Consider the following 12,388-nt stretch of genomic DNA (forward strand, 5'->3'; position numbering starts at 1 on the left):
GCCTTGTAAGCATCAAAAATAATGTTAGTCTTGAACATAGTTCACGACTAAAGTAAACTGTGTGTGTATATATACAGATAAGGTGGGTAAACTTTTGAGAGTACAATGTGAAGTTGAAAGAAATAATTGTTTGTTATCACTAGGCTATGGAATCAGGCGGAGCCGACCAATTAGAAGTGATAAACCGCTAGTTTGAAAAATGACGTCAAGTCAGGCAGGAAACGTGATTGGCTGATGAGTCGAGGTGTGTGAACGGGAGCGACGGGACGTTATTTTCCCCGCAGTAGTCACGGGTGACGGTTGTGTAGGTGTGGTGGTAGTAGTGGTCCTGTACCCTGATGCTTGAACCCAATTATTGTCGAGACTGTTTGTGGGTCGCTGGGGCCTACAGACCCATACGTAAACCCAATTAACTTATACACCGTCAAAACGTGACTACTTTGTTACGGGCTAGAATGAGCCCGTGCTACATGGACAATAGTTTTTGTATATTTCTATATACAAGAAATCTTGTTCTGATGCACAATGTTAGTGATCCCTCCCCCTATGTAGTTTTGTGTATAAATTTATTGATAATGGTTTGTTTTATTTGCAGGTGAAGGCGTTGTGGTGACCGTAACGGCTTTGGCCGTTGCAAAATGGCCACCGAAGTGGACTGTTGATATTGGTGTTAAGTTATTGGCGAGGTAGCCGTGTTAAGGTAAGCCAAAGTGTGCACTTTGTGGGTGGACGTGTAGTAGGTAGTGTCTGAATAGTGGGACGAGAAGTGTTAGCTCTTGAGGAGAGGAGTATTGTGGTTAAGTGGCCCCAGAGGGGCAAAGTACAGTGGTAAATTGCCTTTACGATAATTTAGAGGCGTAAGTGGAGGCCAAGCAGGAGTTGATGTGTTTGGCAGTTTGAAAGGCAGATGTTAGTGATACATTTATATACAAGTTTGGTATAGTTAAAAAATTAGCAGGGGGTGGGGGTAAATTATACGTAAGTGTACGGTCGCTAAAACTATATAGGGTATTTGAGTTATAGTTGTTCATAGCCACTATTGTGGATACGAAAGGGTAGTGTTAAGGTTGGAAAGAATAGTTAAAACGTACAGTTTTAGTACTCTGAATAGATGGCGTACTTAACGTTAAACATGTTAGGAATATGCTAGTATTTAATGTTTAAAAAAATCTTGGCTACTTTTATATAGTAAGACACCTAGCATGACTTATTTGGGATAGTTGCAAGTAGGGATAAGTGTAGGTAGTGTTGTATTGAAGGGTCAAAGGGGCATTTTAGGTCGAAAATATGTACATTGAATGTATTGGGGGTGACGGCAAGTACCATAGGAAATTGTGTAAACAAGATTACCCTTGTACTGATTACAAATAAGGGATACGTTAGTGGTTTTAAACATTTGCTGTAGCCACGTTCACTTATGCGGCACATCTGAGGCAGCAAGTCAAATGAAATTTACCCCAGTTAAGTTTGTTAAAAACTTTGAGGAAAACTGTTAGTGTCGTGTTTTAGTCATGGTTGTACAGAAGCTTAATTCTCCTACTCCGGGGTGCCGAACATGAAAGGGTACAGCTAAGATTTGGGTGATTGCATTTATCGAATAAGGCTTGACGACCTGTTTAGCGATACCTTAAGGTATGATGTAGTACAGAATGAGACACTCGTAATGGCAGGGTAGTGTAGTGTTCATTTTAAATTTTATTGTAGTAAATAAAGGTGTGGGAACCATGGGTTTGTAAATAGGGTTGAATAACGTTAGGTTGGCGACTAGTAGAGGGATCGTAGTTAAATGGCAGTGTTGAGAACTGGTCGAGGTGGCATTTATATTTGGAGGTTGAAATGTCTTGTTAACAAGAATAAACAAAAATGATAAAATTCCCCACCCCAATCATTGTACAATGTCACGATATCAGCATATCACGTGGAGGTGGATACATGTTTAGAGTAAAGTTTACGTATCCTCCATTGCTTGTATTTGTGTTGAGCTTTGAAATAATCAATATGGGGACAATATTTAGAATAATGAATAGATAACGTATATTTGGATAGTTAATTTGAAATATACGTTGAAATTGAGGTATAGATATTATAGGATCGTATTGAATGTGAAAAGGAAATTGTGGTAATTGTGTGGAGAAAAAAATTTCCTTAATATTTTTAGTTAGTGAGCGTAACTATTTAACGCTGAAACTATGAATGAAAGTTGATTGAAACATCATTTTAGCTGGAAACAATGTTCCTACACTCAGTATTGAAAGTAGTTCTCTATACATTAAATAAATCACATGTAACTGATTATGAATAATAGTGTCACATTATTGATGTATTAATTGCCTTTCTTTGTTCCAAAGGGTACAGGAGGAATGAGCGGGGCGAGCAGATCATGAAGGTTGATATAATACTGCAGGAATGACGAAGTAGCCGGAGGAAGCAAGAAATCTGGTGCATAGCTTGGACGGTGTCGTGCTGCATGAACTGTACCGGCCAAATCTAGCTTTAGGCTATCAACAGTATTAAATGAGTAGGAAAAGAAATGTAAGATGGTAAATAAAAAGTAATAGAATAAAATGTTATGACCCAAACGTACGACTAATGATTGATACCTGCACACGTACTAAATCTCCTGTCAATGTTGCATGAACTGTACTAGTATACAGATCATTAGTAGTTCCACTCAAACTCTTTTAATGTGAGCGTAGGTGACTCCTTCGTTGGAAACACGCATTAGTTAGGTTGATTTCAAAACGTAATGTGTACATACCTTTAGTACATGTTATTTGTGGTACCAAACGGCAGTTTGACAGCGACTACGTAACGTAAATTTGAAATACTTTGACCTTACAGGTAATAAAACGTTGTCAAACCATGAAAATAGTTAGGAAATAAGTATTGTAGATGTTGAGGTAAATCTGTTTACATCATTTACCATAGCTTGTGTAGAATTGGATGCTGGACAGTCGTGACCGCCATTACATGTCGAGTCGATATAAGGCCGAACTGTCTCGTATTTGCCATCACCGCCTCAGGTGCTTCATATCTATGAACCTTAGAAGCAAGCCAGGCTAGACTGTTGTTGATTACGTAACGTGAATTGCAGTACGTGTAGTATAATATACAAGGCAAATGTCTGGTGCAGCATTGACAGGTGTACGTCATGTATATAGGTTAGCGTAAAATTACTTCAGGTATATTGAACACATTCAGTCATAACATTTCATATACAGAGTCGTATGTATGCCAAAACACTATTTGAGGAATACTTTAAAACCCTTACATATATGTAGGTAGTTTAGATATTCTACATGCCGGCTAGTTGATATATATTCTTATATGGAATGTTGTACAAAAACAAGTATTGTGCCCATACTTTATTTATATTATCTAGATATATTAATCTGATGATTTCCGTATTGTCTACTAGATATGGGATATCCATCAAATACATATATTCCAGATATGCAGACTAAAACATTATATTCCTATATATAATATTAAGGCTGTAGAATAAGAATATAGCATATTATAATAATCTATATATATTAATGCATATATAGCAATATATATAGAATTACATATACAGGTTATAATACTATTTTATATCAATAATTCCATATATAGCTTAATCCATATATAAGAATATGTAATAGTATATGGATGAATATACTATCTAGATTGTATATATGATATATAATAGATTATTCTATATATCGAGATGTATATATATAATATCTTATATAGATTATTATACCATAATATAGAGAATATTCTTTAATATATATATACTATAATAATCTATAATAATAAATAACGTCTATATATAGTATTATATAGAAAGAATATTCTAGATATAGTATTATATATGTATATTTAATAATAGACTATATAATAAACTATTATATATATACACATGATTCTATATATACAATATTATGATACATTATATGTATAATAGATTATTATATATATACACAGATACATTATATGTATAATATTGTATATAGTATCATTTATATATATAATAGTATATTATGTAGTATACTATATAGAATATTATATATATACAATAATAATATTGTCTATAGAATACTATATATATAATCTATATAGAATAATATATATACAGAATATTCTTTCTATATATATATTATACTAATAGGTATAATATATATTAATTAGTATAATATATATACAAACAATATTCTTTCTATTTATATATATATGATGATATATAAAGAATATTCTATATATATACAATATTTATATATATAATAATCTATGATATTATATATATATAGAATATATATATATAGATATATACAATATTATATATATCGATATATACATTATTATATATATATTCTTCTATATATAGAATATTATATATATATTCTTCTATATATAGATTATTATATATATATTCTTCTATATATAGAATATTATATATATATTCTTCTATATATAGAATATTCTTCTATATATAGAATATTCTATATATATACAATATTTATATATATAATAATCTATGATATTATATATATATAGAATATATATATATAGATATATACAATATTATATATATCGATATATACATTATTATATATATATTCTTCTATATATAGAATATTATATATATATTCTTCTATATATAGAATATTATATATATATTCTTCTATATATAGAATATTATATATATATTCTTCTATATATAGAATATTATATATATATTCTTCTATATATAGAATATTATATATATATTCTTCTATATATAGAATATTATATATATATTCTTCTATATATAGAATATTATATATATATTCTTCTATATATAGAATATTATATATATATTCTTCTATATATAGAATATTATATATATATTCTTCTATATATAGAATATTATATATATATTCTTCTATATATAGAATATTATATATATATTCTTCTATATATAGAATATTATATATATATTCTTCTATATATAGAATATTATATATATATTCTTCTATATATAGAATATTATATATATATTCTTCTATATATAGAATATTATATATATATTCTTCTATATATAGAATATTATATATATATTCTTCTATATATAGAATATTATATATATATTCTTCTATATATAGAATATTATATATATATTCTTCTATATATATATCGATATTCTAGATATATAGAATATCGATATATATATAGAAGAATATATATATAATATTCTATATATAGAAGAATATATATATAGAATATCATATATAATGATATTCTATATATAGAATATTATATATATATTCTTCTATATATAGAATATTATATATATATTCCTCTATATATAGAATATTATATATATATTCTTCTATATATAGAAGAATATATATATAATATTCTATATATATAAGAAATATATATATTCTTCTATATATAGAATATTCTATATATATAAGAAATATATATATTCTTCTATATATAGAATATTATATATATATTCTTCTATATATAGAATATTATATATATATTCTTCTATATATATATCGATATTCTATATATCTAGAATATCGATATATATATAGAAGAATATATATATAATATTCTATATATAGAAGAATATATATATAATATTCTATATATAGAAGAATATATATATAATATTCTATATATAGAAGAATATATATATATATAATATTCTATATATAGAAGATATATATAATATTCTATATATAGAAGAATATATATATAATATTCTATATATAGAATATCATTATATATGATATTCTATATATATATTCTTCTATATATAGAATATTATATATATATTCTTCTATATATATATCGATATTCTATATATCTAGAATATCGATATATATATAGAAGAATATATATATAATATTCTATATATAGAAGAATATATATATAATATTCTATATATAGAAGAATATATATATATATAATATTCTATATATAGAAGATATATATAATATTCTATATATAGAAGAATATATATATAATATTCTATATATAGAATATCATTATATATGATATTCTATATATATATTCTTCTATATATAGAATATTATATATATATTCTTCTATATATATATCGATATTTTATATATCTAGAATATCGATATATATATAGAAGAATATATATATAATATTCTATATATAGAAGAATATATATATAATATTCTATATATAGAAGAATATATATATAATATTCTATATATAGAATATCATTATATATGATATTCTATATATATATTATTCTATATATATATAATATTCTATTTATATATAAAATATTATATATATATTCTTCTATATATATATATCGATATATACAATATTATATATATATATCAATATATACAATATTATATATATATATTCTTCTATATATATATCGATATATACAATTAATATTGTATATATCGATATATATATAGAATAATATATATATATAATATTGTATATATTGATATATATATATAATATTGTATATATCGATATATATATAGAAGAATATATATATAATATTTTATATATAAATAGAATATTATATATATATAGAATAATATATATATAGAATATCATATATAATGATATTCTATATATAGAATATTATATATATATTCTTCTATATATAGAATATTATATATATATAGAATAATATATATATAGATTATCATATATAATGATATTCTATATATAGAATATTATATATATATTCTTCTATATATAGAATATTATATATATATTCTTCTATATATACAATATTATATATATATATTCTTCTATATATATATCGATATATACAATATTATATATATATATTCTTCTATATATATTCTTCTATATATATATCGATATATACAATATTATATATATATATTCTTCTATATATATATCGATATATACAATATTATATATATATATTCTTCTATATATATATCGATATATACAATATTATATATATATATTCTTCTATATATATATCGATATATACAATATTATATATATATTCTTCTATATATAGAATATTATATATATATATTCTTCTATATATATATCGATATATACAATATTATATATATATTCTTCTATATATATATCGATATATAGAATATTATATATATATTCTTCTATATATAGAATATTATATATATATTCTTCTATATATAGAATATTATATATATATTCTTCTATATATATATCGATATATACAATATTATATATATATTCTTCTATATATATATCGATATATAGAATATTATATATATATTCTTCTATATATATAGATTATAATATTCTATATACCTATATACATTATTATATTATTCTATATATATATATGTCGATTTATTCTGTGTATATATATTTTTTCCTTATTCTAAATATATATAATATTCTATATATGTATATTTCATACATATTGAATATAACAATTCTATATCTAGATTCTTATATTATATATATACAGTATTATACTCTATATATATATATTTTCTATATAGAGCTACATATGACCTTCTATGTTAAAGGGATTGCTTATTCAAACTGAACATACCTTCCTTACCGCCACAATCATTTAAACACACACTCTACCAACATTTCTATTCAACATATACCACAACACAAATTATTCATCCACAATGACTACGAGCATTGACAAGATGATACCCCATACATAAATGACCTCAAGAACAACATAGTCCCCTACACCATCTCCTCACTCTCTTTCCATCTTGCCACTGACACACATGCATGAAGAAAACAAATTTCACAACCTTGACAACCTTCTAACTTGTGATATCGGTCACAGACCTATACACTTTGCTTCCAGGGTCACCCTTCCCACACAAAGACACAACAATATGACGTCAAACATTGCTAATATCAACAAAAAATTATTCTCAAAACACAACAAACCCACATCTCAAAATGCTATGACACATCAAACAGTAGCAATCATGCCCATTCTCGAAAAATAATCTCTGCTTGTACGCTCACACGGCCTTCTTAACAGTGGAACACAACGCACCACACTTCACCCGCAACCCACTATCGTGCAAACATTCAAAATGGTAACAAAAGCACACATCTCTGCAGGCCAACCATAATAAACTTTGTCCCTCTTTAAACAGTAGTGCAAATACACCAGCGTGCACCTATCCGATCCCCAACATGTATGCCACTAAAACCTAACTACGCTAATGACCTTACACCATTCAACTCACACTTCACAGATATCACCCCCCACAACCTTCACAGATTCCATGTACACAACCAACGAAAACATGCTTTCGAATAAGTCATAGCACAAATCTTACTTACACTGAACTTGAAGCCATGATTGATCCCCAAAGACAACACGGTATCAATCGCAACTTCAAGCCGCAGTGCAACGACAGGCGAGTCGTCACCTCCACAGCAAACACTAACATCGTAAACATAAAGAGCCGACAACATGCCAGAAGCAAGGGAGACAAAAAACACCATTGAGGGCAACCACGAAAATAGTACTGCTCACAACACTACCTTGGGGAACACCTTCGTATTCATCAAAACACCCACAGTGGTACCAACTCTCACTCGAAAGTAACAACGCTTCACGAACAAACGGACATTACAACAAACGCAAAAATAACAAACTTGCTATCACAATTTCGTATCTCAAGCTTGTGTCATAAGCCTTATCCTTATCAAAAAGCCCACCAACAACCGAGGTCTTCGCAGCAAAACCACTACGAATATACACCTATAAGTTCACAAAGACATCACTTGTCCTGCGGCATTTCCAACAAACACATTGAGGACGAGACAGGTGGTGATGGTGTTCCAAGAACCTTATCACACGAACATTTAGCATACCTTCAAACACTTTCCACAAACAACACGTGACGGCAATAGAGCGCAACTCCTTACGGGATGTCCACACACACCCCACTTTCCGAATAGGAACTACAATGCCATCAACCCACTCCTCAGGGACTGACGATGATTTCCATACCTGCTTATACACACGCAGTAATTACCGACAAGTGCAACGAGGTACATGGTTTCCCATCTCAATTAATGTCACCGAGCCCATTGCCGTACAACCCCACACTGAACTTCAGACAGAGAGAGGGGGATCGCTATAGGGAAGGCAGAGATTATTGCAGAAATCTAATGGATGAGATTCAATAACACCCTTACAAACAAAGGAACGATTGAGGTACATAACAAACAGAGGTAATTGAACAAAAGTCGGAACCCAGTTCGCTCGCGACCTCCACTCACTCCGCCGCAAGAGTACCACAAAGGTGAAGAACCGCCGACATATCTCGAACGAACTTACCACCAATCTTGTACATCTTCTCCAAAATCTGTGCTACAGCAGTATCGCACGTAATGGTGCAAATGTAACATTTCCAACTCTCTCACTTAGCTCTACACATGGTCCTACGGGCTACTGCACTTCCTTTCACAAACAAAATAGCACAATCAGCCGTCTGTCGCCGTCAGTGTTTCTTCCAGGCTGCACGCTTAAACCGGATAGCTCCAGCACAGTCCACATTCCACCAGGGAACACACTTCCGCATGCCCCGGGACCTACAGCGAGGAATACAGCGCACGCCATCATTCAAGATGCTGTCATGACAAACGAGGAGGGCGCCAGGAAAACGTACAAACGACAGGTCAGTCAGAATAGCACAGAGGGTGAATACGTTCCACTCACCTTTGCCAAACTCCCACCTAGGGAAGGAGAGGCGAGGGTGAAAAGAGAACAACAACACAAGAATGCCAAAATGGTCACTTTTATGGACGTAATCAACAACCCACCGTGTGAAATCTAACCAAACACACGACGAGCACAGACAAACATCAACACACGAAAGCGTGCGAGTGCCACAGTCCACATGAGTCGCTTCACCAGACTTCAGAAGAGACACAGAGGACAAACAATTCGAGAAGGCACCCTCGGGTGTTTCTCACATCACCATCCCAGACGGCATGTTAACACTTGAAATCACCCAACAGGAGCACACGCTCCAGCAAGGAGTCCACTAGGTGCATAACATCACCAACAGAAAGTGGGACATTTGGGGGAACATACATGGAACAAACCATATACCATTTACTCACAAACACACGGGCAACAGAGCATTGGAGAGGCAATTGAAAAACTAGGCAGATGAAGGGAATATCAGTACAAATCAACACAGCAGTACAGTTATGAGCCACATCAAAATCTTGGGGGAGAAAGCAATAACCACAAAACTCACCAGAACGAGCACCAAGCATTGGCTCCTGGAGATATACACAAAGTGGTGACATCTGTGTATTCAGAACTTGGAATTCATGCAAGTTCCCATAAAATCCACAAATATTACATGGAAAATTAGACATGGGCAAAATTGCAAACGCCACCAACAGAGAACAATGAAGAAACATACGTCAAAAAGAACACAGCATATGAAATAACCTCAGGATCAGGGTCAGCGAAGTCAGGCTTATGGGGCATGGGTAAACTGAGTAACGACGGAGTGAAAGGAGCAGGAAGACAGACCAAAGACAGACGGGTACGGTCCGGAGGAGCAGGAGACAACAGAGAGGTGCAGTCAAGGACAGCAGGAGAAGGGGGGGGGGTTGAAACTGGGGAGCGCACCTCAGCAAGGCCAGCAACCGAGAGGGAATCAGGGCCTAAAGAAACATCCATACCTGGGACCGGGGGCCCCGACCACCCAAATACGAGGGGACAAAGCCAGAGGGTCTTAGGTAGGGAGCCACGAACAAAGTGATGCCTTCCTACCCACCGGGGAGGTTATATCTTGAGGTTATCTCGAGAAGATTTCGGGACTTTAGTGTCCCCGCGGCCCGGTCCTTGACCACGCCTCCACCCCAAGGAAGCAGCCCGTGACAGCTGACTAACACCCAGGTACCTATTTTACTGCTAGGTAACAGGGGCATAGGGTGAAAGAAACTGCCCATTGTTTCTCGTCAGCGCCCGGCATCGAACCCGGGACCACAGGATCACAAGTCCAGCGTGCTGTCCACTCGGCCGACCGGCTCCCGGACCAGGGAGAAGAACCAGGCTTACATTTCTGACTCAGAGAGACAGGTGTTCCACCAACAAAGTACTGGGCCACAGACTCAATTGTCTCAACAGGACAAGATGAGGAGGAGTGAACAACATGAAGATTGCTGCGAGGATCATGGACACCATCCTGGTCAGACAGGCGGCGTGGAGGCCCACGAGACTGGAGGGGGAGGGGGGAGAAGGATTAGGCAAAGAACGGAAAAAAGACACAGGAGACATTGCAGACTGGGTACGAATGAGAAAAACTACAGATGGACAACCAGGAGGGGGGCCCCCAACGGGACAAAACGTAAACGAACAGGGAAGGTGTTGGTGGGCGTGTCCGCCTCTAAGACCTGGAAACAGTTGTGAGACTGAGTAACGTGGGAAGGACGAGGAGAGGTACAACTCAACACGCGACCATACGATACGCCAGCGAAAGGGGTGAGACGGCGAACTTGGCGTCTCGCTTCAGGAAAAGACAGACAATCACATTGTTTCAAGTTGAGGATGGCTTCCTCAACTTTGTTGTGTATACATGAGCAGGAGAACGTAGAGTGGGCCTCACCGCAATTGAGGCAGCGAGCCTGAGGGACAAGTGCACTCGGTCTTAGGGTCATCATCGTCCCCACACATGAGGCATACATACACAGTACTTGTGCATTTGAGGACACCATGCCCAAACTTCCAGCACTTATTGCAAAGTCTACGAGGGAAAATGTACTCCTAAACGGAGCATTTGGCACAAGCAACAATTATACAGGGCGGAAGGGTCCTACTATCAAAGGTGATTTTCACAACTCAAAGGGCCTGACTACGACGACCACCAGCGGGTCAGGTGAACGTGTCCACCTGCAGGACAGAATGGCCTTGGGGTTCGAGGATATCTTTAATATCCTCATGGCAGTCTTTTAGGTCCCTAACACCAATTGCAACATGGTGTGGGAGGAGAACAGTGCCAACACTGGCATTTAACCAAGCATTTTTGAAGACCCAAACAGGGGTCTCCCCAATGCAGGACAATGTGGCTAAGCAGGTAGCTCCATCCTGAGAACGAGCAGTGATGACACATGTACCAAGACGGGTGGGGTTAAAAGTAACAGAGCCATCTGCCGAATCAACGTGTTTATGGAGAAATCCTCAGGAGTAGATTCCAGACAGTGGAAATCAAAGTATTTACCCCACGAAGCAGGACCAAACAAAGCATTGTACGTATTACTATGAAAAGGGATCGTGCGAGTGCGGCCGTGGTGGGGACAGCGTTGAGAACCCCCTGAGAGACAGGTTAAAAGGTGCAGTAGTCACAATGAGCCGTGCCAGGGGAAGAGGTGG

General features: G+C 33.2%; 1 long non-coding RNA gene across 1 annotated transcript; it reads left to right on the forward strand.

Annotated features, from left to right (window-relative positions):
* The first annotated feature begins 246 nt into the window (after nt 1–246).
* Nucleotides 247–2,557, forward strand: LOC123746935 (uncharacterized). The gene is made up of 3 exons (XR_011225656.1): nt 247–308; nt 596–700; nt 2,349–2,557. It is a non-coding gene; the product is annotated as an uncharacterized lncRNA (long non-coding RNA).
* Nucleotides 2,558–12,388: the final 9,831 nt, after the last annotated feature.

Source organism: Procambarus clarkii, chromosome 87, assembly GCF_040958095.1.
Source record: "Procambarus clarkii isolate CNS0578487 chromosome 87, FALCON_Pclarkii_2.0, whole genome shotgun sequence".
Lineage (NCBI taxonomy): Eukaryota > Metazoa > Arthropoda > Malacostraca > Decapoda > Cambaridae > Procambarus > Procambarus clarkii.